General features: G+C 40.1%; 1 protein-coding gene across 42 annotated transcripts in view; it reads right to left on the bottom strand.

The window, feature by feature from the left end:
• The window catches only part of LOC109099286 (receptor-type tyrosine-protein phosphatase delta-like), a 310,570-nt gene extending 285,863 nt beyond the window's left edge, over nt 1-24,707 (bottom strand). For 20 of the 42 annotated variants that reach the window (XM_042728811.1, XM_042728810.1, XM_042728817.1 and 17 more), the window contains exons 1-2: nt 24,483-24,707; nt 24,354-24,383 (exon numbers count right to left, since the gene is read on the bottom strand). The gene's annotated coding sequence lies outside the window, so the exon portion shown is untranslated. The remainder of the gene's footprint in view (nt 1-24,353; nt 24,384-24,482) is intronic. The other 22 variants (XM_042728831.1, XM_042728839.1, XM_042728832.1 and 19 more) reach the window with 3 other exon arrangements.
• Nucleotides 24,708-27,902: the final 3,195 nt, after the last annotated feature.

Raw genomic sequence — 27,902 nt, 5'->3', positions numbered from 1 at the left:
TAATATAAGATTATTCTTTAAAAACATAATATATAAGTATGTATATAATTATAAATGTATAATATAATAATTTTATATTATATAAGTATAACGTGCTTTAGTCAGTAAGTCAAGTGTACTTATTTAAACAATGAAAGATTACTAAAACATTGTGATTTAAAATATACTTTTAAGTAATATTTGACATTATTACAAAAGTCACTTAAAAAATGTATTTAAGTGTGTTTAGAAACTGTCATGAAAGTGTTTCTCTTGAAGTCACTTAAGTGGCCTTTTATTTAATTCATATTATATTTTCTGCAAGTAGAGTTTTAAAAATATACATATTTGAAGTACACTAGAGTGCACATTCAATGCCGTTAATCACACTTGTTTCACACAAAGGATTGTCGTTATGCTGGAGCACTTTCTGACTTCATGCTGAGAAGTATGTAGCTTCCTGTAACCAGCAGAGCACACAGTTGTAGTGTGTAGCATAAGTATGTGAATCGGGACGCAGCCGTTCTTTAGATGTGGGATCTTGGGTTTAGCCTCAAATCCGTTGGGCTCCCAGCAGGTTTTAAAGGTCTTGATGATCTGCTGCTGCTGGATAGAGACCAAATCCACAGAGAAACACTCAGGTGTGAAGAACTGACGTTCATCTACCAATTAACATCAATCCAGAGAAACACAAGAGCTTTGATGAGTGTGTGTGTGTGTCACATTAAAGCACTTTACGAGAGTAAAAATCACTTTAAATGCAGCTCCGGCAGATGTGATTTGATGGATAATTGGATTAATGAGCTTTAAAGGCTTACAAATGTTTGCTTACAGTTTACAAACAGCATCTACACATGAACAGTCCAGGTGTGTGTGTGTGTGTGTGTGTGTGTGTGTGTGTGTGTGTGTGTGTGTGTGTGTGTGTGTGTGTGTGTGTGTGTGTGTGTGTTTGCGTTCACTGGTCCGAGTGTGTGCAGCGTTTTGATGTCCATTAGATGTGAGCATCCACAGATACGCGCGCATTTGATTTAACGTTCCAGGAAAGAAGATGCAAGGAAACACTAATTGATCCAAAGGTTCTGAGATGTGAAATGAGCAGGTTTATCTCCTCTGCCAAACATCAAAACACGAAATAAATAAACTGACACAGTGAACGGTGAGAGAAGGTGAGTTGATATTATTCGCTGGAGTCGGATCTTTCGTCCACATCCATTTGCGAACAGACTGTCGGTGTGTGTTTTTGTGTGTCACGTCTGTTTTTCGGCTGTCAGCCGTCACAGAGCGTTCTGCCACTCTGACCTTGTGTTGTGTTTGTTTGATTGCGTTTAAGATGCTCTTTCACGATAAATGTGTCGAGTCTCTTTGTGAGTGTAAAGTCCAGAGATAACTGATATCTCATCAATATCCTCCAGGCTGTCAAAGAGCCAGCAGAAACACAAACACAGAGCGCATTAAAACAGTCGCGTCTGTTTGAGTTTCCAGAGTCAGAACCACAAACACTCTCAATGTCAACTTCACTCTGATGAAACTAAGAATAACAGAAACTCTGCTCTGAGGTTCTGAGCAAATAAGAAATGTGTTTACCGTGGTGAAGAAGAAGAGCACTTAATTGTACTGAAAGTGCGCTTGTAGAGTCCTTCAAATCTTAAAAGTATATTAAAAAGAACAAATAAAATGCTGTTCTTGCAGATAATATAATATGAATGAAATGCCACTTAAGTGACTTAAAAAGAGACACTTTCATGACTGTTTCTAAACACACTTAAGTACACTTTTAATAAGTGACCTTTGTAATAATGTCAAATTAAAAGTTTCACTTTAAATATAATCATTTTAAGTCATTATGTTTTAATATTTTTTTTTGTCTTGTTTTAAAGAAGTGCGCTTATTTTGATATGTTGACTAACACATACTAAAGTGCATGTAAATAACTTGATTATCATTTTAACTGTAGTGTGTTATTAAATATTACATTTAAAGTTAATAGATTTTAAATGCACTATATTGCAACTTCATTACAAATATGTCAGTACAAGTTTAATAAATGCTTATGCATAAATCATAAATACTTGTCAGTATTGTCGACAAAATGCTGACAAAGACAATGGAAGTAATTATGAAATTATTTCATTCCATTTCATTTATTAATTTGGAAATTACAGAGAAATTACACATAAAGATGTGATTAAGCCGTACTTAAGTACAAAAAAATTCTAGAGTTCATTACTGCATTTAATATGAATGTAAAGTATAATACATGTATATTATAATTGCAATTAAAATCCAGTTAAATACCAGAAAACAATGATTCAGTGCTGTGATTTGCTCTGTATTGCCCGAGATCGTCTGTTTCCTGGCTTCATCCACAGGGAGGATCTGTTTGAATTCATTACCCACACGCTCAGAATTCAGTAAATCACTGCAAATATCAGCGCTGACGTAACAGATGAGGCATGATGGAAGATTGAGCATTGTGTGTTATTTAATTAGGCAGTGCGCTTCACAGAAGGACACAGAGAAGAGTAATCAGAAACGTGGAGCAGACTCATCAGAGCAGCAGAAACACACCGAGCGCATCTCAAACAGAGCTGAGACTCACACAGATCCACGGCTGATTCTGTCATCACGCTGTAGTCTGTCTGAAGATCCATCATCGGTGTGCATGGGTCACTACAAACCCCATCAGTCATAGTGCTCTCACTTTTTATTACACTTTCCATCATGAGTATTTCTGAATGAAAGACACAGCATATTTAACATCTTTAAAAGTTATGTATCATATGTTCCACCTAATCAAATTGCCATAACAACAACAAAATAACAGACTTTAACAATATACTTTGAAAGAATATGCTCAAGCGTGAACTTAATGTAATATATTCAGATACGTAACTGGAGTTAATTGCAATTAGATGAAAATATATGATGGTCTAAATTTATATTACTTGCAATTAGCTGAACTTAAGTTGGACTTAAGTTCATATTTATTTGTAATTTCATAATTATTTATATTGTCTTTGAAATATGGTTAAAGTTACTACTGATGAGCATTTAGGATTAACTCAAATATACTTTAATAGCATTTCTTTTGAAACGTGTACATCATGCATTTAAATATATTTGGTCTATTATCTAAAAATGTATCTAAAATCTATTATCTTTAAATGTAATATTGCATAACACACTGAAGTTAAAATGATAATCAAGTTCTTTACATGAGCTTTAAAATGTTAGTCAACACATCAAAATAAGTGAACTTCTTTAAAACATGAGAAAAGATCACTTAAACACAATGATTTAAAGTGTATGTTAAAATAAAATGATTTAAAAGTATACTTAAGTGTGTTAAGAAACATTGCCATGAAAGTGTCTCTTTTAAAATTAATGAAATAAAATCCCTCTTTGGTGTATATATTTAATCTATATTTAAATACATTTTTAACATACCTTTGAGATCTGAAGTACGCTACAAGAGCACATTCAGTACACTTAAGTATCCTTATTTTCAGGACAAAGCAGTACAGGTATTGTGGGTCTTTGTTTTACTGGTTTTGAATGGGATTTTGTTTTTATTTATTTTATGTATTTATTAATTTTATTCATGTTTATAACTCTGGTGATTTAAGAGAGCATCCGGACTCTTCAGGATGACGTCACACACAAACTCTTTCTGCTTGTGTTCTTTGAGTGCTTTACTCAAAAATATAAATACAGGTAAGTGTTCAAAACAAAACTTTGTTGTGCAAGCCATAGAAACAACAATATATGTTTTTTTTTTTTTAAATAATAAAATGACAATAAAATCACGGTAATTAAGAAATACATCTTGTCTGGTAAATGTTCTTAGTTCAGCTCTGATCTGGTCATCTGAAGTCTGTTCAGTGTTTTTTTTTTTTTTATTATTTTTCCTCCTCACAAGCAGCAGGAAACCTGAAGTGATATTTCACCAGATCACATGATCAATAATCAATACTTCATCTTCTCATTCTTAACTTCAGGATTCTAAATGAATCTCATCCAAGTCTTCTCATCAAGACTGACATGAATTCTTCAGTGTGACTCTGATGTGTATGAGTTTTTATTTATTACACACACACACAAAGGGAATTCTTCATTAACTGTGATGTTGTGAGGAGCAGAGAGTGTATGCATATGATGAACCCTTAACCTCAAACAGATCTGATTCATTATGCATGTACGATCCAACAGGACTCAACACACACACACACACACACACACACACACACACACACTGGTAACGAGGATGTTTAAGCAGGTAAATGGCTGTAATGTTCACCAGCAGCTCAGATCTCACCCACTGCAGCATCTGAATAACAGCAAACATCTTTACTAGAGCACAGCTGGAGCACACTTCAGGCTTTATAAAGTAAAACTCATCTGTCTGAAATATTTGCAAAGAAATGTCAATAAATGACAGTTACTGCTGAATGACTGGTAATGCAGAAAGAAGCTTTTAAGCAGCAAAATGACTAAAAAGTTTAGTTATCACAACTTCAAATTCATCACTATAAGTAATAATGTGTTGGATTGACTTAAAGTGCTCATGGTTTACAATAAATGATATCTTCAGTTTACTTTGTATTTTTATTTTTTATTTTTTTTCTACTGCTTAAACACATAATCTTTACTTGTCACACAGTTTCTGAAATCTGTCACTCAAACAGCAGAAGCACACACCAAATCTGCAAAACCATACACTAATTTTCGCCTTTGACTCAGTTTCATAAAAAACTTTTTTTTGCAAAACACAACACACGATTCTCTATGTAGCACACAAAAATCTAAAAGGAATTATTATTATGGCTAAGGTGTTTCCAAATGTTTGCTTTTGGGTTGTGTTTGTGATATTTTGAATGCAGTGCTTCATTTTGCTGAAGATGTAAGGAATTTTGTATTTTGTTTGTGCAATTCTTGGATTTGCGTGTAAAGTTTGGAAATAAAGAGGCAAAGTTTTGAAAATGTGTGTAAGCAGTTGTACTGAAAAGCATTTATGATTTTATTATATTTTACTGGCATTTCTATTGGAACGTGTATATATTAAAAAAAATGAAGCTGCGATTTGGTCTGTTTAAAATATTAATTTTAAATGTAAAGTCGAATAACACACTACAGTTAAAATGATAATCAAGCGCTTTACATCTGCTTTAGTATGTTAGTCAACACATCAAAATAAATGTACTTCTTAAAACACAACAGGATTATTAAATCATCATGATTTAAAATGTACTTCAAAGTAAATCTTTTAATTTGTCATTAATAAGGTCACTTTTTAAAAGTGTACTTAAGTGTCTTTAGAATCACAGTCCTGAAAGTGTCTCTGTTTTAAACTTAACTCCCACACTTAAACTGTAACATGTTGAGTTAAATGTGAAGGGTTTACCTGATTTTGAATTATTTCACTCGTCCCTCAGTCATGATGAGAACATGTTGAGTTTTTTGGGACGAGCTGCTCTGATGAACCGCTGGCACCGGCGGGTGTTATGGGACTGAATGTGGCCTTATTTTAATAGATTTTAAGAGTCTGGATTTAGTTGGTGTACTGTAGCTTCTGTTAATCTGTTTACTAAACGCAAGGCCTTGTGATTGGAGCAAAACACTGTGTACTGTGTGCAGACTAACACTTTTTTGATTACGCCATATTAAAATCAGGAACTGGTTTACAATCTGCAGAAGCAGTCGCTTCTCTTGTGGGAACTGGATCAGCAGTTTGTCGGGAAGTTTTGTGATGAATTACTGTAGCTGCATTTTTTCAGATACAGGAGAGGATAGAGTTGTGAGGAGTTTGGTTTGAGTCTGATGACCAGAAACGGTTTGGGAACATCACCTGTAATTGAGAAGTGGTGTTACACGAGCCCTGCGGGAACATGGGCTTTACAGTGAGAGCGGTTTTTAATTAATGAGGAACTAAAGCCACGAATAGAGCTCCATACAAACCAGCTCAAAGATCTCCAGCATTACAGACAACAAGACATGAGCTCAGTTCCAAACATTTCTTCCAAACATGTTTTTATATGTTAATTAGGATAAATAGTCATTTTTTTTAAAGTTTTTTTTTTTTTTTTTTTTTTTTCATATATATATATTTAGTTGGTTCTTTTTTTGTTTTGAAAGAAAGAAAGATGCAATGTGTTAGTAAAGGATTAAATAACTGTAAATCTCTCTCTCTCTCTCTCTCGTGGGGTTAATGAAACCTCTCTCACGTGTTGTAACGATAATGAGAATCCGTTAATCTACAGGAGAAAGCCTGGAAACAAGGTGTTAAAAATAATTTTTAATTTTCACTTAAGCGGGATGTGTGAGATTTCCCACCATTACAGAACGAGAGAAAACACTTCCTGAAATCACGTTTAATATTCCTGTAATCTCCTCACATCACACACATTTAGTGAAATATCTAAACCAGGTTATATCACAGACAGCTAAACACATACAACACAGACCGAGCCAAACTCATCAGATGATAGATATATCTGCCATTTTCACACATTGTTATATTACATTATCATTTCATGTCCTGTTTTTGCTTGTTTAGATCAGTTAATGACAGCACACGTGTTTGTGTGTGTGTGTGTGTAAGAGAGAGAGTGTGTGTGTGTGTGTGTGTGTGTGTGTGTGTGTGTGTGTGTGTGAGAGAGAGAGAGAGAGAGAGAGAGAGGGATGAATAATGCGTGTGGAGGTCAGCTCAGGTTTGGCATAATAAACGACTGGTCAAACACACACACACACACACACACACACACACACACACACTGACTCAGAAGTGCTTATCACTGTAGTTTGATGATCTTAAACAGGTCTAAAGGGGTGAAACGTCTTGAGAAGCACAATAAAGTGTTTCAAGCACTGGTGAAACTCCTCCTGACCTCCGTATCGAACTTAGATCCGCTTCAGTCACTGAATAAACACCAGCTGAGAGAAAGCACTCATCACATGATCACACGCTGGAAACTTCTGTCCATTATTCTACATATTAAAGGGGTCATGAACAGAGAAAACAAAATCCCCTTGATCTTTTGACTTATAAGAGGACATTGTGCTATAAAACATCCTGTAAGTTTCAGAACTCAAAACTTTCTCATTAGTCTAAAAACAGCTTATTTGAATCCGGTCTGCCAAAAGACAGCTTGTGGAATGTACTACTCTTTGATGTAATAGTGTGAATAAGCACCGCCTCCAAAGAAGAAGATCGACATCGCTGCCTGTTGAGCCCCGCCCACCGATTATACAAAAAAAAACACGACTAGAAATCATGTTTATATCATGTTTATAATGTTTTTTTTTGTTTGTTTTTTTGACTTGTTGCTCCGTCTGGACAAGGCATCACAATATGTAAAGAGGCGTAACATTTCCGACACACACTTGAGGCATTCAGCCAATCACAATGCGCTGGATAGCTGGCCAATCACAGCACACCTCACTTTTCAGAACTATTAGCTTTGTATAAAATCGATGTTTCAGAAGGCGGGGGATTAGAGGAGAAACAATAATGTACAGTATGTGGAAAATAATGTTTTTTTTTTTTCTTATTTTTTTTTCCTTAAACCGCAGAAACACATGTCAGTACACCAAATACACAAAATAATGTTCTTTTTAGCAGCATCATATGACCCCTTTAAAGAATTTGACTTATTCTTACGTATTGACTAACATACTAAAGCGCATGTAAAGTACTTGATTATCATTTTGACTGCAGTGTGTTATTCAACTTTACATTTAAAGTTAATAGGTTTTAAATGTATTTAATTGGAACATTGATACAAATATTTAAATATATGACACACAAGTTTCAGTAGAAATGTCATTAAAGTGTATTTTAGTCGATCATAAATGTTTGTCAATACATTCGACAGAACTTCAACCATATTTTTAAAGACGAGAAGTAATTATGAAATGATACTTAAGTCCTACTTAAGTGGGTCAAAAATACTCTACAGTTCAGCCTTGATTGCATTTACTACAAATTTAAACTATAATACATTTAACATGCAATTAAGCATCTGAAAACCTTCAGTTCTCACTTAAATATATAACTAAAAAGTATATTATTTCCATAATAAGTACTCTTTTTAAAAATATGCACTTCTTTTTCCCCCTAGGAACAATTCCTGCAGAAATGCAATATCAGAAACCCACTGCACTTTTATTTCAGGCCGTTCAGAGTCTCTGACTGTGTTTGATTCTAGAGTTTCTGATCGACCAGCTTTACGTGATCCTGACAGACGCAGAGCTGCTTCTCGAAGAATATTACAGTTTCTCTTCAGACAGTCTGTGACATGAAATAATAATAATCTGTGCTTTTTGAATATGCTAAAACATGTCAAATCTGCTTGCTTATTTCTCTCTCCATCCCATCAGCACCTCTCTGTTATTTACTGCTGGCTGTCTAAAGCACATCGGTGTCTGCTCTACAGATTTAACGTCTGGTAACAGATGAAGTATGTGTGATGGATGGAGACGCTCTGAGCTGCGATCGATAGGCTGCTTCTCTCACAGATCTCATCTGCATACATCCTGTTCTCCAGATGCTGTTCCAGAAGAATCCAGCAGGAGGCTTGAGTTTCCAGACGACAGTCACAGATCAATGCAGCAGCGTTACAGAGGAGTTCAGGGTTCAGACGCTCCTCACAAATGTCCCACAATCTACTGCGGCGTTAGCATTCAGAACTGAGCGCCGGTGCTATCAGAGCTGCTGGTAAGTTCATGAAGTGCGTCTCATACACAAATTATTCATGCCAGACAGTAGTACAAGGGTCTGCCTCACTCTGTGCATCTGTTCTGAGGTTATTAATAAAGCAAGTAGTTTACTGAGGAGTTTTAGCAAGTCATCACAGACCAAAGCATCTGCTTTATGGGTATTTCTTTAATTCTGGTCTATGTATTTTCAGGTCCTGTAGTCTCTAATCTCTTACAGTCTGAAATACTGTATTATTTTTCTCAAAGTGTGTAACGTGTGAATGAAGGGACATTCAGATCGCAGTGAATTCAGTTCATCGTTTCTCAGATGAGTATCATATTAAGATCATCAGGGGTCAATGAAGTCCACTTGAGAAAATAAATAATATGCATGGATTGTAATTACTGACTGAGCATTAAACCGTATATTTGATCAAAAAGATTATTACAAATTTCCATTTAATGTGGTTATTAGCAGTTTTGAATTGTTTTGTTGCTCTGTGGCATCCATCTCATAAAATCTTTTCTTTTCAAAGACTGTAACAAACACGTGAATTTGCTGATTTGCTACAGGTGGACTTCATTCACCCCCCGGAGTGGTGTTAGGCAGATTTTATTATGGCTGCACACACTTTATTTGACGATTTGTAGACTGTTCAACTGTAACACCCACTGACTACAATGATAGAGCTTGGAATAGCCGGGACAATTTATAATATAACTCTGACTGGATTCATCTGAAAGAAGAAAGTCATATACACCTAGGATGACGCGAGGGTCAGTAAAACACAAGCTAATTTTAATTTTTGGGTGAACTAACCCTTTAAGTGTGAACTGAATATATATTTTTAAAATGCTTTAATGCATGTTAATTGCAAATGTTTAAATTTATCATCAAAACAAATAAAACACAAGAAAAAAAAGTGTACCTCATTCAAACATATAATTTAAAACGTGAAAATAAAATACACTTTTTTCACAAAAGTGTGAACTGAATGTAATCTTTTCAGATTAACCACATGTTAATTGCAATTTAATGGAAATCTATTATAGATTAAATTTCACATTAAAACACATTAAAACATAAAATAAGTGTACTTCTTTAAATCATGACTAAAGATTATTAAAATGTCGTGATTTAAAATGTGTTTATGTAAATAATATACTTTGTGAATGAATGATTTCAGACATTTTATTGCATGTTATTTGCAATTAGATAAAAATGTATTACACAATACATTTCACATCGAAACACATTAAACAACAAAATAATAAAACAAATTATTTCAAATGTACTTTAAACATTGACATTTATTTTATTTATTTATTATTTCATTCACATATATACTCTTAAGATTTGTTCAAGTACACATTCATTGCAATCAAACACACCCATGATGACAGAATAATCATTTTTGGTGAGCTATTTCTTTAATAAGTCACAGGAAGCAAAACACAAGTTCTTCTGGACGGGTTTCTGAAATGATCCTGTAATAAACACTCGTCTGTTCAGACGAGAGATGCAGAGAGTTTCTGAGCAATTCGTTATGATTTATTCACTCCGAATCACACGGTGATCGGTCCTCTATCCAGAGAGACGGAGAGAGCGAGACAGTCGGAGAAACAGACAGCGTGTGTTCATGTGAGTAATGATGGCTGTGTTCTGATGTGTTATTCACTGAGTCTGATGATGAATGACTGCCTTCAACACCAGACAGAAGAGTCAAAGTAAAATTACATTTCCCAGCGTGACACACACACAGCAGATCAGCTCTGTCACACGTGTGTGTTACTCTAATAACTCTAATCACGTTAATTCTGAGGACTGCTGGAGTCTCAGATCATCGCTGACTGTCACTCATCTCTGATTGGCCCACCTTCCATCAGTCTGATACCATCAGAGCTGGAGAGGAACGTTTAGTCGCAGCATTTGACAAAGTTTGTGAGCTTCAAATATCTGTAATGTTTGAAAAATATATGTAGTGTTTTTGAAGGAAGCAAACTTGATATTCACCAGCAGACTGAATATTGTTTTGACCCTTGTGAAAAATAAGTGCACTTAAAGGGATAGTTCACCCAAAACTATCCTAAGGTCTATTTTCTGATGTACTTACTATTTCAGAGCCTTGATCGTGGTAGTACCCTTGTTGTCTATGGAGGGTCAGAGAGCTCTCAGATTTCATCAAAAATACCTTAAAGTCCCCATATTATGGATTTTTGAAAATGACCTTTCATGCAGTGTAACACAGCTCTAAGTGAATGAAAACATCCTGCAAAGTTTTAAATCTGAAAGTGCACCGTATATAAAGTTATTGTCTTTCAAAATAAAGAGTCGTCTCAGAGTCATGAAAACGAGTCATTTTTAAAATGACCCTTTAGCTGTTTCAAGGTGACGTCAAACTGAAACATTAGCATATTTATGCCCACCTGCGAAAACTTGAACCTCCCCTCCCTCAAACACCGCGGCGGATCCCTGTGGAGAAGACATAATAGTGATGGGTGTTCTGTTATTGACCTGCGCTTCACGCAGTAGACCAATCACCACAGACTGCATCATCAGACCAATCACCGCAGTTTAGCGTCACGCAAAAGAGGAGTTTGGAAAAAAATAATCATTAAACGAATCGTTTGGGAGTCATTGAGCAAAAAGGGAAAAAATAAATGCATATTTGTATTTTTTTTGACATGTCAACCTGTTGTTGGGGACTCCAAAAGCCAAAATATGAACCATTCATTATCTATAATAGGGGCACTTTAATTTGTGTTCCGAAGATGAACGAAGGTCTTACAGGTGTGGAACGACAGGAGGGTGAGTAATTAATGACAGAATTGTCTTTTTTTGGGTGAACTAACCCTTTAACTGTACTGGATGTGCACTTGTAGTGTATTTCAAATCTTAAAATTAGTTTTACAAACCTGTACTTGTAGATAATGCAATATTAATGAATTGAAAAGCCACTTTAGTGACTTCAAGAGACCGTTTTTAAACACACTTAAGTACACTTTTAAAAAGTTTTACTTATGTACATGTGTTGACTAACATACTAAAGCACATGTAAAGCCTTTGATTATTTTTTCAACTGTAGTGACTTTACATTTTACACATTTATATATTTTAAATTCATTAAATTGCACTCAATTTACAAACGTATGTAAATACATGAATCAACAATATAAAAGACACAAAAAAAATAACTAATTAATTACATATAATGATGTACTTAAGTCCTAATATTCAGCTAATTGCATTTGAGAGACAATTAGAAGTACATTATAATGATTACTTAATTAAAAACATTTGAATTAAGGTTGAACTATAATACATTTAACTGCAAATAACATGCAGTTCTCAGAAAGTGTCGGAAAACATTACATTCAGTTAGACTATAGAAGTACGTTTATATTTCCATAATAATTTCTCGCTACACAAAGTGTGCTTCTTTTTCACAAGGACTGCTAGATCTGTGAAATAATCTTAATTACAGAAACTCTGCCATCAACGGCTGATCTAATAATGCAGTGGATGTGTAAGAAAAGAGAGGCATTAATTCGCTCAGCCCTTGACCTCAGTGTCTGTCACCCTTTAAAGACTGAATGCAGGTTAATGATGCCTCGAGAGCATTGAGATAAAGAAAACATCATGCTGCTGATGTCGAAGGGCAAATACACCTGGGTGAGTGTGTGATTTCAGCTGAATCTCTGAATAATGAACTGCTAAATAATCCTGCGTCTCTGCTGAGAGAGGAGGATTGTGCGGACGGAAGCAGGAATTTTCAGGAATCTGCATTCTGTGCTCCTCGGGGGTGAAGAGTTCTCCAGCGTACAATAGAGATTTTACAGCAGATTATTTTTATCTCTTTATTTAAAGTGTTTGAGATGCGTTCAGGCTCTAGTCTTTAGGAGATCTGCTCTCAGGTTTAACAGAGTCAATGTTTGACTTTTTTCTGCAAGAATGAGCAAAAAACAATGTTTGTGTATTTTGAAAATACGCTTAAAATATGCCACAATTAAATGAAATTCTGGCCGAAGGTAAATTCTCCTAACCAGCAGGTCCAGATGATGTCAACTATTATTGCTCTGGATTTGGAGGCAAAACCGGATAATCGAAAATGGACAAAAAGGCGGGAGCTGGTTGCTGAAGCCACGCCCACCTAGCTCAACGGCAGTGTCAGCAGCGGCAATCCACCTGTCACTCAAGTGGCCACGCCCTTAATTATGCAGAACTTTAAGGCTTAATATAATTTAAACAGATTAGTTATAAAAAAATTCACCCCCCTCACAGTTGTCATGAAGGGCAAAATTAGCAATATAGACCAAAATCATTTTTTGAACCAGGCTGTAAACATGTTTTTTTTTTTCTGCTGTAATGTTGGGCATTTTAACATGTGGTGTCTATGGGATTGACTCCCTTCTGCAGCCAGCCTCTAGCGGCCAGTCGATGAATTACAGTTTAAGCAACATCCTAATTCACTACACTAAAAAGAAACCGAGGTTGCTGCTCGGTTAAAACATGAACTCATCTGTTAATTGGTTGTGTAAAAACCCTTTTTTTATTATGTTTTTTTTTTTTTTTACTATTATTATCAGGATGTCATTTTTCATGCTGTTTTAATTTGCACTCCTGCAAAACACTTCTTGGTGTTGTACAGTTGTATAAAATTGTAATATATATATATATATATATATATATATATATATATATATATATATATATATATATATATATATATATTCATATTTTATTTTATTTTTACTCCTTTGTTCTCTGTTTGCTGGTGAGCAAAAGAAACAAATAATAAGCAGAAATCACAGAGGAAATGGATCAAGTCTAAAAGTCTCAGTTGTGGGACTGTGAGGAAAGCAGTGGGTGTTCAGATGCACAAATTAACCACAAAAATAATAAAAAAAGAGAATAATTTCAAGACAAATTCTGTTCATATCCACAAAGATGTCTGAAAGTTGAAAATTGTTTGACTTTGTTGGTACAGGGTCTTGTTCTGCTCCAGCATTGATAGAGCAAAGTTATGTGTGATAGTTCAGATCAGTAAAGAGCAGTTTAACAGTTACTGGGTTTCCAGACTGTTGCTAAAACTTCTGTAGTGGTTATTAGCGAGATGCTAGGTGCTTGCTAAAGTGTCCTAGATAGTTGCCAGGGCCTGTCCTTTATACCTTTCGGGGTATGAAAGCTTTCCCCTAAACCAGTACCCTTGTAGGGACAACTTTGTACCTTGCCTACCCCTAAAAGGTACATATTAAGTTTCTTAAAGTAGCATTATTTACCCTTATGGTACTATCTCGAATCTTTAGGAGTAAACAGGGTACAAAGATGACCTTCTGAGGATACTGCCCCAGTGACAAGGTGTACAAGGTACAGCTTTAGCACATTTATTCTGAGAGTATATATAACATACGCTCTCACTGCCATCAACTCGCAGGCTCTCCTAAATAAGCAGAGAGCCTTTAGGAGGGGGCATGAAGAGAAGCTTAAGTGAATGCAAAGCTAAGTAAACTGGAAGATAAAACATCATGGCCTCCAGAAGGAGAGCAGAAGGGAAGCTGCTCAGGAGTAAGGTACAGCTGTTCTTGCATAGGCACAATCAGAAAGAACCACCAAGCTGAACATTTATTTAACCATTTTGACCACAGAAGCAAACCAAACTAAACCACGTCTTTTACAGTTTGGCGTGAGACCCAAAGAGAACCTACACTGAACATCGCAGCAGAGCAGGTGAACAAGCAAATAAAAAGTCTCCATTAGGAGCTCAGGACCAGATAACATCCATCCATCCCCTCACCAGTTTAACATGATTCTCTCTCTTATGAGAGTCCCTGAGCTCAAGAAAACATCTGACCTTGGTGTCAAAAAGAGGGTCCACCTCCATCCCTAATGATGGAGGACTAGTACCACAGACTCTTCGTATCTTTAAACCTCTGTTCTAGCCCACCAAAATCTCCTACTGGAGCCCAGAATCAAGTTGGATTGTCTGTCATCTAAATGCTGCCAAAATTGTCACCTGGACAAGGAGACAGAGCTGTGAGGACTGTTGAAAGAGATGCATGTGGACACTTCCATGATCTGACGAACCACATGCCGCCTGACAGGCAGACCACAGATTGTGAGACTGCAGAAGTGTGTGTCTGAGCAGGTGGGAAGTAGCACAAGTGACAGCTCAGGTCATTCCATGTGTGCCGCAAGATGCTTCGTAAGTTTTACCAGACTGGGAGTGGGGCTGTGTCTCAGAATTGAGCTGACTCGCTGTCTGCTGCCTACATGAATCTCTGAGATGCTAATCAGATGATTGCTTTATGATTCCTGTTAAAAGTGAGCATGGGAGACATCACCGTTGCAAGATTTGGTTTTCCCTTTTATGTAACAGTTATACAGACAAATAATTCATATAGAGTACTTAAATATTGAGACCCAAAAGCACCAAGTTTTGTGTCGCTAAGCAACAAACAGACCATAGAGGCTCTCCTTTCCGGCTCTCAGATTTGCTCCAGGTCTTCTGATTCCTGCTTACCAATCACTAGTGATAGAAATCCTGTCCCAAATGGCACTTTCACTTTTTTTAGGAGCTTTGATTGTCAGGTAGATGCTGCCGCACTAAGGCTTGGCAGAAGTGTCCAACGATGGTGCATATGAGCACCGTTCTGAATCCTACAATGACAGATAGGACACTCTATAGCAGGGTTCCCAACCACAGTCCTGGAGCCCCCTCATCACTGCATGTTTTCCATCTGTCCGTAATCAAACACACCTGATTCAGACCAGCAGCTCATTAGCAGAGACTTCAAAACCTGAAACAGGTGTGTTAGACAAAGGAGAGATGCAAAATGTGCAGTTTTTGGGGGCTCCAAGAACAAGGCTGTCTTGTGTACTTAATGGACACAGGTCTGTGGTGACCAAGTCAAAGTCCACAAGAGCACGTGAAGAGTGTGTTTGAGACAGGTCCCAAATCATAGAGTCAGAAGAAACACTGACAGAACAACTTTCAAAAAACCCTTTCTCCATGCAAAACTCCACTTCCAAACCACTAACACTGAGTACATTTACATGGACAACACTATTCCAATTTTAACTTGATTAAGACAATACTCTAATTAAGAATCTACCATGTAAACAGAGATTTGCGATTACCTTAATCCAGCATACTTGATAAGTCATACTCGAAACATGCGGAGTATTCCTATTTTAGTTGCATTATCATAGTGCAGTACAGACATGTATACACCTTAATCACATTATTACCCTTGTGTAGGACTTTTCACTGCATTTTGCGACAGGATACACACACAGCAGTGCTCAAACTTATTGGCTTGAGAATGACAAATAATTAAATGCACATGAAACTTTCATAAAATTAAAAATGAAACTACCAAAATGGTAACAAAGACAAACTGTATGTTTGTGAAATTCTGAAGGGGACATCGGAGGATGTCACACGGGGACATAATGAAGTGTGCCATTTATCCATCTATGAACTATAACATGTAAAACGGAAACATGAAAGGAATATTCTAAAAGCCACTCATGTAAACACCATAATCATAATATTGTCTTATTCAGTATTGATGTCCATGTAAACGAACCCACAGTCTGATCTGGGACAATGTGAAGGCTTATCCTTTCCGTTTCCTCCATAGTGAGAACAGGACTGCTGATGAGACCAATGCCAGAGGACACTCATAAATAAATCTCATGGGATCTGCTCTGAACTCTACTGATGATGGCACCAAATGATCATGTGTGTTTCCTCAAACTCGTTCATAGTCGGGCATCTATGCCAAACTACGCCAAATTTCACATAATCACACAACCCATTGGGACTCTAGCTCTTGCACTCTAGTGAGGAAGAGCTGGCCAAGATTATCTCACTCCACTGCATCTGAATCATCTCTCAGTGTGGAGTTATATCATGGGATAGGTGGAGTCATCTTAGCTAGTGGGTGGAGTTATCTCAGCTAGGGAGCGTGTGTGGAGTGTAGAGAACATATGGACAGGATGTTCGTGTGTCATAGGAGAGAGATACACAGAAAGAGAGACAGATAGGTAGAGGTTGTGTTTAATAAGTCTCATCAGAGCAAAGGTGGAGCAGGTGAGCGGAAACATGACTATCCACACCTGCCAGTCTCACACACTTTCCTCTTTGTGCATCCTTGTTTCTTTCTATCATTCATTCCTCATTATTTCCTTCTGCGAGTCAAGTTGAGGAGAGCAGATGGTCGATCACACAGTGAGACCAGCCTGCCGTCCACCTCCACCCCCCGATTCAGTTTTAATGTGCTTTATTAGCATGACAAATAACAGTACATTCATACTGCCACAGCAGATGCAGCTTAGCTGCTGACAATGAAAACCAAGAAGAAAAAAATAACAGTAACAATGAGAAAAGAACACACACAACTATAACAAATCAGCACTAATAATAATGCTCATAATGAAGTGACAGATACACACAGATCAGCAGCGCTGGGGAAGACATGCATGATGTCATCAGATGACGCAGGGAGCGAGTAACCCATTGCTTGTTTCACAAGTTCATCTGCTCATCCCGTCCTGACTAATGTGGCTTGCTGTTCGTGAAGGAGGTGCACAGTCCCTGAGCAAATACCACAGAATACAGAACTGGACAGAATGAGGTGCTGCAGCTTAGAATAGAGACACGGTGCTGGAGGGATACTAGAAAAGCCATTGACTGCTGCTTATATACGCTTGTGATGATGATTGACAGGACTACATTTAGATCTTAAACATTAAATTCCCACCATAAAGCAGAATACTCTTTTCAAATAAGTAATGCATGTTTTTTTCCCCTAATTATTTAATTTATGTACTGACAAATGCAATAGAAAATTAACAAAACGAACAAATAATTATTTAATTATTTACTTCAATAATGTACTGTTTGACAAATATTGATTTAGGCCTAAGGTTTTTTTTTTTTTTTTTTTTTTTTTTTTTTGCAAACATTCATACGCATGATAAATTTAATTACTTAACTTTTTTTTTTTTTTTTTTAAATCAAATTGACATCCCTGATAAGAACTATTTTTCCAAAATCAAACATTTAAGTGTGTAATACAAATGAGTCAGCTGTGGAGAAAATATAGTATATACTTTATGTAAAATAATTTTTAAAAAGTGGTTATTATCTTTTGGTTTTGATGTAAAAATTTAAAGATAATCATATGATGTCCCTTGCCATAGGATTCAACATGATAATTCTCAACAGCTTGTGTCAGCATATTCCATTAGTGTTTCATTATGTAATTTCATTTAATTCTTTGTTATTTCTACCTGTATATTTTCAATATTATATACAATATTCAATATTATATATTATATATACACACACACACACACCATCAAGGCTTTAGCTTCAAATCCAAATGAATGTGTTAGGGGAAGAAAATGTGTCACACGTGCCTAGCCAGCACAGGAGCGAGGAGACGCAGAAGCTTCCAATAACCATATCAATTTATCGAACAGAACACCAGGAAAGCACACATAGCACTGGGGTGAGACAGACAATACTGGATGACCACACTTTAAATCCACTGAAACTAATGGGACACACCTGGGTACAATGGAACAGAATGGGGAACATCAGGAACATTTACATTTAGTCATTTTGCAGACGCTTTTATCCAAAGCGACTTACAATTGGGGGATACATAAAGGCAAACAGACACAGGAAGTGCTTGTAATACCAAGTTTCAGGCATTGGTCAAATAAGTACAAGCTAGAAAGAGAAGGAACAAATAGAAAGATTTTTTTTTTTTTACGATGAAGCCAAGTAGATGCAAAAGATGAGTTTTCAGCTGTCGCTTGAAAATTGTCTGGGATTCAGCATTCATGATAGGGGTGGGAAGATCATTCCACCAGCCAGGAATGGTGAACGAGAACCAAGTACAAATAACAAGGAACAAATAACAATCAGGACAGGAACAGGAAGACCAAATAAGGAAATAAACATGGGGCCCCCGCCACGGCCTCTATGGCTGGAGCCATACTACCCCCTCAAAAAATGCTTGGAGAGGATAACTAGCTCCAAGTCCCTCTCTGGGCCAAAGCTGGGAACTGTAACCCTCACTAGGCTAAACAGGGGATTAGGACACTGGAGCGAGCTCTCTGGCTGCAGCCAACACTGGAGCAAGCAATCAGGCTGCAGCCAACACTGGAGCGAGCTCTCGGGCTGCAGCCAACACTGGAGCGAGCTCTCGGTCTGCAGCCGACACTGGAGCGAGCACTCGCAGAGCTGAGGAGCGAGCACTCGGGCTGCAGCTGACACTGGAGCGAGCTCTCGGGCTGCAGCCTACACTGGAGCGAGCTCTCGGGCTGGAGCTGACACTGGAGCGAGCTCTCGGGCTGGAGCCGATTCTGGAGCGAGCACTCAGGCTGGACAATGGAGCGAGCTCTCAGGCTGCAGCCGACACTGGAGCGAGCTCTCAGGCTGCAGCCGACACTGGAGCAGGCTCTCGGGCTGCAACCGACACTGGAGCAGGCTCTCGGGCTGCAGCCGACACTGGAGCGAGCTCTCAGGCTGCAGCCGACACTGCTCTCGGGCTGCAACCGACACTGGAGCAGGCTCTCGGGCTGCAGCCGACACTGGAGCGAGCTCTCAGGCTGCAGCCGACACTGGAGCAGGCTCTCGGGCTGCAGCCGACACTGGAGCGAGCTCTCAGGCTGCAGCCGACACTGGAGCGAGCACTCGGGCTGGAGCCGATACGGAGCTGCAGTCAGGCTACACTGGAGCAAGCTCTAGGGCTGGAGCTGACACTGGAGCGGGCTCTCGGGCTGCAGCCTACACTGGAGCAAGCTCTAGGGCTGGAGCTGACACTGGAGCGAGCTCTCGGGCTGGAGCCGATACTGGAGTGAGCACTCAGGCTGGACAATGGAGCGAGCTCTCAGGCTGCAGCCGACACTGGAGCGAGCTCTCGGGCTGCAGCCTACACTGGAGCGAGTTCTCGGGCTGCAGCTGACACTGGAGCAAGCTCTCGGGCTGCAGCCGACAATGGAGCGAGCATTCAAGCTGTCCACTGGAGCGAGCTCTCGGGCTCGAGCCGACACTAGAGCGAGCTCTTGGGCTGGACACTGGAGCGAGCTCTCGGCCTGCAGCCGATACTGGAGCGAGCACTCGGGCTGCAACCTACACTGGAGCGAGCTCTCGTGCTGGAGCTGACACTGGAGCGAGCTCTCGGGCTGGAGCCGATACTGGAGCGAGCACTCAGGCTGGACAATGGAGCGAGCTCTCAGGCTGCAGCCGACACTGGAGCGAGCTCTCAGGCTGCAGCCGACACTGGAGCAGGCTCTCGGGCTGCAGCCGACACTGGAGCGAGCTCTCAGGCTGCAGCCGACACTGGAGCAGGCTCTCGGGCTGCAGTCTACACTGGAGCAAGCTCTAGGGCTGGAGCTGACACTGGAGCTGGCTCTCGGGCTGCAGCCTACACTGGAGCAAGCTCTAGGGCTGGAGCTGACACTGGAGCGAGCTCTCGGGCTGGAGCCGATACTGGAGCGAGCACTCAGGCTGGACAATGGAGCGAGCTCTCAGGCTGCAGCCGACACTGGAGCGAGCTCTCGGGCTGCAGCCTACACTGGAGCGAGCTCTCGGGCTGGAGCTGACACTGGAGCGAGCTCTCGGGCTGGAGCCGATACTGGAGTGAGCACTCAGGCTGGACAATGGAGCGAGCTCTCAGGCTGGACAATGGAGCGAGCTCTCGGGCTGCAGCCTACACTGGAGCGAGCTCTCGGGCTGCAGCTGACACTGGAGCAAGCTCTCGGGCTGCAGCCGACAATGGAGCGAGCATTCAGGCTGCAACCTACACTGGAGCGAGCTCTCGTGCTGCAGCCGACACTGGAGCGATCACTCGGGCTGCAACCTACACTGGAGCGAGCTCTCGCACTGCAGCCGACACTGGAGCGATCACTCGGGCTGCAGCCTACACTGGAGCGAGCTCTCGGGCTGGAGCCGACACTGGAGCGAGCACTCGGGCTGGATATTGGCGCAAGCTCTTGGGCTGGACACTGGAGCGAGCTCTCGGGCTGGAGCCGACACTAGAGCGAGCTCTTGGGCTGGACACTGGAGCGAGCTCTCGGGCTGCAGCCAACACTGGAGAGAGCTCTCAGGCTGCAACCTACACTGGAGCGAGCTCTCAGGCTGCAGCCTACACTGGAGCGAGCTCTCGGGCTGGACACTGGAGCGAGCTCTTGGCCTGCAGCAGACACTGAAGCGAGCTCTCGGGCGGGACACTGGAGTGAGCTTTCGGGCTGGATCCGAGCCTGGAGCGAGCTCTCGGTCTGCAGCCGACACTGGAGCAAGCTCTCAGGCTGGACACTGGAGCGAGCACTCGGGCAGGAGCCGACACTGGAGCGAGCTCTTGGGCTGGACACTGGAGTGAGCTCTCGCGCTGTAGACGACACTGGAGCGAGCACTCGGGCAGAAGCCGACACTGGAGCAAGCTCTTGGGCTGGACACTAGAGCGAGCTCTCGGTCTGCAGCCGACACTGGAGCGAGCTCTCGGTCTGCAGCCGACACTGGAGCGAGCTCTCGGGTTGGACACTGGAGCGAGCTCTCGGGCTGGACACTGGAGCGAGCACTCGGGCTGGACACTGGAGCGAGCACTCGGGCTGGAGCCAACACTGGAGCGAGCACTCAGGCTGGAGCCGACACTTGAGCAAGGTCTCGGGCTGGACACTGGAGTGAGCACTCGGGCTGGAGCCGACACTGGAACGAGGTCTCGGGCTGGACAATGGAGTGAGCACTCGGGCTGCATTCGACACTGGAGCGAACACTCGGGCTGGAGCCGACTGCAGCCGACACTGGAGGGCTGGAGTCAACACTGGAGCGAGCTCTCGGGCTGCAGCCGACACTGGAGTGAGCACTCGGGCTGGAGCCGACACTGGAGCAAGCACTCGGGCTGGAGTCAACACTGGAGCGAGCTCTCGGGCTGCAGCCGACACTGGAGTGAGCACTCGGGCTGCAGCCGACACTGGAGTGAGCACTCAGGCTGCAGTCGACACTGGAGCGAGCACTCGGGCATCAGAGATTGAAGAGCTCTGTCATAGTGATTGTTTCTGAAGAAGTGTGTGAAGTACAGACTAAACGGATTGTCAACATTCCAACACTGTATGGCCAGATGAGACACAAACTACGGTTTCTCAACTGGATAACCAGTGTCTCGCTAATGGAGTTTTGATGGATGAAGGCTGCAATCAAGGTAAAGACAATTGCGTTGGTGTACAGGAGTCGTACAGTAATAACGAGTCTGTTATAATAATGTGTGTATAAGTGCTCTTAACACACTGATCACACATTGTATTTATGCACAGCACAGACATTTCAGTACATTCACATTGTTTCCACACACATTCACGATAATGAATGGATCTGTCTACAATACTAGATATATGCAGTCAGCAGGCGGTTGGTTTAGGTTTAGTTTTTTTTTTAGTTTTTTTTTCATCTCCATGTGGTCCTGTTCGGTATCGCAACTTGATTTCTTTAAAATGTAAAAAAAAAAAAAAAAAAAACTCTTTGCTGTTGCACTGTACACATACTATAAAAATCTGATTTTTTTTTTTTTTTTTTTTTTTCTTAATTTTTGTGCTTATGGGCTCCTTTTTGAGTTTCTTAGTTTGTCTTTTTTGGAAAAACATAAAATTATCTTGAAAAAAGCTTGCAGAAAATAAAGATTTTTGAGAATCACCCTTTAATCTTTTGGTTTACTTTTCTGGATATAGCAAATGATGACAAAATAAACATTTTAAACAAGATAAATGGTCTATGCTTAATTTCATGATGTGTGCACATAAAGAAAATGCTGTTAACAACACTTTTAGATGACATTAAGTTTAGATGTTCCACCAATGTATGAGCTACTCGAGAGTATTTCATATCAGCTGCTCATTTACACTCTACAGAGACAGACTGAGAGAAACAGAAACACATACATACATATTTATGATGGAAGTGAAGCGCCTGAAAACATCAAACAACAAGCAGGTCAAATCACCTGTCACTACATCCCAATATAAACAGTGTTTGTGTGTGTGTGTGTGTGTGTGTGAGAGGGAGAGAGAGAGAGAGAGAGGGGCTGCTGCTCAACAGAATGACATAACTGCACAAAATGGCACACACACACACACACACACACACTGTGAAATATTCAGACTGTGGCATGTTAACGGTCAGAATAAATTGAGCTCAAACACGAACGCTTTCATTTCACCGCAGTGTTATTAAACACATTTAAAGAGATGTTCGCAGATTCAGCCGTGACTTTAACAAACACTGCACATCTCAAACTCAGAAACATCAATCTTCTCCCCGTTTGCATGAACATCTGAGCCGTTAGCAGCTCTTCCCCTAAAAACATTTTCCATTTGAGTTTTTATCTTTCTGCTTTAAGCTTTAAACAGCCCAGCGCTCCGAGCAGAGAGCCGTGGGCGTTATCCATGAGGAGAACATGCCTTATCCCGATCCACGAGCCTAACGCCGCTCCTCCAGTAATCACAGCACTCGCAGGATCACACACACACACACAGTCCCAAACCCCACTGTCCTGTAAGCCGCCGCTTCACTGATACAAAAAAATAAATTAAATATCAAACCGGAGAGAACGGATGAGTCCAGACACGCACAACAACACTAGAAAACACAGTATCAATCACAGACAGCACTGATGAATAAAGTCTTGGTGTGGTGGTGATGATTATGATGCTGGTGATGAAGGTGGAGCAGATTTGCTGATTGAGCTCAGAGTCATTAATGTGAATAGAATTAATGACTTCACATCACAAAGTACAGGGGACACTGATGAGAACAGCGAGAGATTGGACTGAGATCAGCAAAAACGATCCTCGAGAGTTCAGGATGACCACAGACTCCCTCAAACACACGCCGTTATTCATGCACACGAACACAATTCATCAAACCTCTGGCAATTTTAATGAAGATAGTAATGATTTATGCTACAAACGGGAACTAAATAAAAGTTATGCATTTTTAGAATTTTGAATAAATAAATGATGCATGTACTGTTTGATGACCATCCAAATGAGAACGACCCCAGACAGAGTTCTGGCAGATTTATCGCACTTCTGGAGACAAATTTGTCCAAGTATTATAACTAAACACACACACACACAGACAGACACACTTGGACCAGGGACTGGAGTTTGTGTCCCACCAAAGCTTTTCTGCCTGATCAGACATTTTTTTTAATTTTTTATCTTTTATATCATCATCATCATCAGAGACCCATAAATCCCATGACCAACCGCAGCAGCACCACTGACCCAGAACACACACACACACACACACACACACACACACACACACACACACCCCTCACAGAGTCACAGATGTAAGTTTGTGCTCATCTCACACTCACAGCGGCAGGTTTGTGTCTCACTACAGCTTTTCTGACATCTTCATCATCATCATCATCATCATCATCATAAGAGATACAGAAATCCCACAACAACAACCTGAAACACACACACACACACACACACTTCCTGCACACATGTCCGGTTCACAGACACACACACACACACACACACACACTGAGAGTTTCTGCAAACATGTCCCAATCACACACACACACACACACACACACACACACACACACACACACACACACACACACTTACAGAGAGTGAAAGTATCTGTACTTACTCCAAACGCTGAAGAATCACAAAGCACTGACTGAAACACACGAGAGAAACACACAATCATCAGTAGGGCACGAGGAAGATGAGGAGGATGAAGATGCTGAAGAAGATCGAGGGAATGATGAATACTCACCCAAAAGCCTTCAGAGCAGCGCTGAGGTTCCGGAGGAAGGTTTTATGTCTTTCTGTCACTCCAGCCAGAAACAGCCGCGATGAGGAGGATGAAGATGAAGATGAGGATGAAGAGCGTCTTATTCCACACACTGACAATCAGCCGCGATCATCCGCGCGTCCGACGCACGCGAGCATCACAGAGAAACGCGTGCGCGCGGAGAGGAGATACCTGACTTTGTGTGTGTGTGCGCGCGAGACTAACGCGCGCGCCTGCAGTTCCGCCGCTCGCCGCACATCCCAGATCAAACAGCTTCATCTGATTCATATGGAGCATTAGATTTCATATCATCTTGTCAGCTGCGAGTAAACGCGTCATATCGACCGAGCCATCGATTTGATCTTTATCTGTTTAGAAGAACAGAAGCGAAATCAGCTCCGTTTATCGCATCATTTAACGCTTCAGTAACAAACAGTGATTACTAGGTTTGCAGGACACTAAAAACTGTTCTGAGAAAGTTTTACTAATGTTCCCATTAAGTTATGAAAATGTTAGTTCTCTCAACAAAATGTTAGTTGTTCTTCTTCTTCTTCATGGTTATACAAATGTTAAGGGAACATTTCATTTACCAGATCAGTTTGCAAACATTATAGGAATGTTAGCTGTGAATGTTCTCTCAACGTTCTGAAACATTCACAAATGTTTGATCCCTCACGTACGAATCTAAGATATCTGATCACTTTATCTGGAAATCTGTGTACAAACATGTGAGAGATGTCTGTAAGATGTCAGTTTTACATACCTTCTAAATCATAAACATCTTAAAGACATCTTTTACACGTCTATTTGGCATCTGACAGGAAAAGTCCTATAAGTGTATTGCAGATGAGCAAACTCTCTAAAAACGTGTGTGTTGAATGCAGATGTCACATAGACGCCTCCGTGATGTATGTGTGCTATCAGGGCTTGCCAGAAAGTTCTCTGTTAGCTAACAAAAAGTGTGAGAGTATCACTATGATTTTATAGACATGTACCAGAAGTGCTGAATCTGAAAGTATTTAGTAGGCTAATCATTCAGTGTAAAGTCAGGAGGTTTAAAGCTGATGATGATGCTTCTCAGTGTGTTTCACAGCAGCGTCTAAAATAGAAAACAATGAAAAGGCAGTTTTCATCTCACACACCTGCAGAAGAGCCTCAGCAGCACAGTGTGTGTGTGTGTGTGTGTGTGTGTGTGTGTGTGTGTGAGACCTTCAGGTCAGCCGGTAACACACACACAGACGGACATGTCACTTAATGTTAGCGTCTGAAGAGAGAGCAGAATAATGTCAGACAGAGAGAAAGAGACGCGGCTCATTTTTCTCTCTATTAATGACGTGTGCATTATATTGTGTTTGAATGTGAGTCAGAGTCTCATTATTAAAAAAAAGGAGGCCACGACAAAGAGTTTTAATTGAACGCGAGTCCAGGAAGTGAACATCTGATTCCAGCACCTTTTTTCGCTGCTCTACAAATCAAACACATGTCTGCAAGGGCCGGTTTAGATTTAGAAAGCGCTCAGGACGGAGAGAGCAATACAGTTCCAGTGTCTGGAGATGTGTGCTGCAGATGGACTCCTGAGCAAACAGCGGATCACATGTGCTCCAGCTCCCAGCATCCTCTGCTCTGGTCACTTATGTCCCTCTCCTTATTCATCTGGACTCAGACCTGTGAAACTCTGTCATGAGCCACGAATGCCTCGGTGCTTCTTGAATCTGGGTCACGCTTAAGAAGGGAAATATTCAACTGCACAAATTTAATAAACCACTGCTGGGTTTCTCGCTCCTTTGTCATCATCTCGGCTTATTATCTGCATAAAAAAACAGACTGGTGTAACTCGAGCTCGCAATCTCAGCATGTTATCGCGCACAGAAACAGCACATTCATGAGAACTGCGCCTGAAATCAGCAGACAAATTTAATATTTCAGACCTTTGTGTCATTTATAATCACTAACTGCAGGATATCAGCTACTAGACCAGACAGCAGGTTGAAAATTAAGTGAGTGATGTGACATACAGCCAAGTGTGGTGACCCATACTCAGAATTGGTGCTCTGTATTTAACCCATCTAAAGTGCACACACACAGCAGTGAACACACACACACACAGCATGAACACACACACGGAGCAGTGGGTATCACTTATGCTGCGGCGCCCGGGGAGCAGTTGGGGGTTCGGTGTCTTGCTCAAGGACACCTCAGTCGTGGTATTGCCGGCCAGAGACTCGAACCCACAACCTTAGGGTTAGGAGTCAAACTCTCTGTTTACAAGCTACTGAACTTCCGTAATGTGAAGCATTTCAGTGAAACTTGATCGAGGAATGAGACAGATCATGAAAAAAACAAACAAACAAACACACTTAAGTATACTTTTAAATAGAGTACTTATGGAAATAATATGCTATATATAACAGAATATACCTAAGTGTGATTTTACACTTTCTTTCATGTTAACCGTATTTATATTAAGTGCAGTTACTTGTTAGAATGTGTTTTTGATCCACTTAAGTAGGACTTAAGTACATCTTTATATAGTATTTCATAAAGACTTCTATTGTATTTGAAATATAGTTAAAGTACTGCTGAAAGTTCTGTTGAAACTTGTGTGTCATATATTTAATTACATTTGCAAATGTGCAATTTATTACATAGAAATATATTATCATTAAATGTAAAAGTAATTGACAATCAAGTACTTTACATGTGTTTAGTATGTTAGTCAGCACATCGAAATAAGTGTACTTCTTTAAACATGACAAAAGATTATTGCATCTCAATTATTTAAAATGTACTTTTTAAGTAAACCTTTGAATTTGAAATTATTACAAAGGCATTTTTTAAAAAGTGTGCTTAAGTGCACTGTAAAAAAAACAAACAAACAAACAAACAAAAAATGACTGGCATCTACAGCTGCCAAACAAAAACTGTAAAATTTAAGTAAAATATTACAATTGAAACAAGGAAAAATCTGTAATATATATATATACAGCTGCCAGTCAGTTTTTTACAGTGTGTGTTTAGAAACATCAAGTAAGTGTCTTTGTTTATATCACTTGAATGGCCTTTTTTATTGAATATTACTGAAATAAAAGGCCACTTAAGTGACCTAAAAAGTGACACTTTCATTATGTTTTTAAACGCACTTAAGTACACTTTAATCTGCATTTTTTACTTTAAATATCTGAAGTGCACTACAATCAAGCACACTTTTTTCAAAAAGGCTGAATGCAAATTTACTAAAACAGTGTCTAAATGAGCTTTCTGGCTAATGGTTGACACTGATGTCTGTGCTACTTAAGTGACGTCAGTGAAAAGCAACCGTGTATCAGAAGAGGAGCAAGTGATTTCAGTCAGATCACTGGGAAAACACTCTGCTTTACTTCACTGACAAAGTTTTGCTCCCAG

This window comes from Cyprinus carpio, chromosome B7 (assembly GCF_018340385.1).
Source record: "Cyprinus carpio isolate SPL01 chromosome B7, ASM1834038v1, whole genome shotgun sequence".
NCBI lineage: Eukaryota > Metazoa > Chordata > Actinopteri > Cypriniformes > Cyprinidae > Cyprinus > Cyprinus carpio.
This window is presented reverse-complemented; position numbering and strand designations above follow the sequence as displayed.